The following is a 920-nucleotide window of genomic DNA, read 5'->3' on the forward strand; positions in this document are numbered from 1 at the left end:
TCGTCATTATGCGATGCAGCCATTGTTTACAGGTTTTTGTCCGCGTAAGGTGTCAGAGTTGCAAATGTGCCGATTTCCAGATTTCTTTCTGGGTCGTCGACGATGATTTAAAACAAACATCGTTTATTAGTAGCCAGCGAGTAAGCCATCACATTATTAATCGACCGGCATCAGCTGAATTTCGGGCCCGTTTATTTTTCCAAACGCATTATTATTATTATTGGTATACCAACTCTACCTGTATACTTACGCAAAGAATAATAGGTAGGTACTATAATATTGTATTATAATATTTTAACGAGGATTTATAATATATCGATCTACATTGTATTATATTGTCGTACATACTCAGTCGCGCCCAAGATATATTTTTCAGGTGTAGCAAGAAATAATTTTAACCACCCGCCCCCTCACAAACTCAAAATTATATTATTTTATCATATTTTAATTGATAATATTAGTAAATATTAAGGTATCAATCAATATAATCTGTGATTAATAATGAACATATTTCAAGTTAATTATTTTATATGTTATTATACCCACCCACCCACCCCCTATTTTTAATGTGTAGCGGCCGCTACACCTAGCAATAGGGTTGGGTGCCACTGCTCACAACACTATAGTCTATAACACAGAAAATTGTGATTTGCAATAACTAATAACGCAGCTGTGCGATCTGTGTGATTACCAATTGTACGTTTCGTGTGTGGCATAATACCTATGCCATCGTCGTCCCATCGATATTTAAAATACAAAATTATATTTGTGAATTAAATATAAATCCAATTTAGGAAATTTCATAGCCGGGGCTGCATACCTGTATCTATATAGTATACACCATGACAAATTATATATATAATTTGTCATGGTATACACTATCCGTGTATTTTTAGAAATAATACCATGGGCGTCCCCAG

This window comes from Acyrthosiphon pisum, chromosome A1 (genome assembly GCF_005508785.2).
Source record: "Acyrthosiphon pisum isolate AL4f chromosome A1, pea_aphid_22Mar2018_4r6ur, whole genome shotgun sequence".
NCBI lineage: Eukaryota > Metazoa > Arthropoda > Insecta > Hemiptera > Aphididae > Acyrthosiphon > Acyrthosiphon pisum.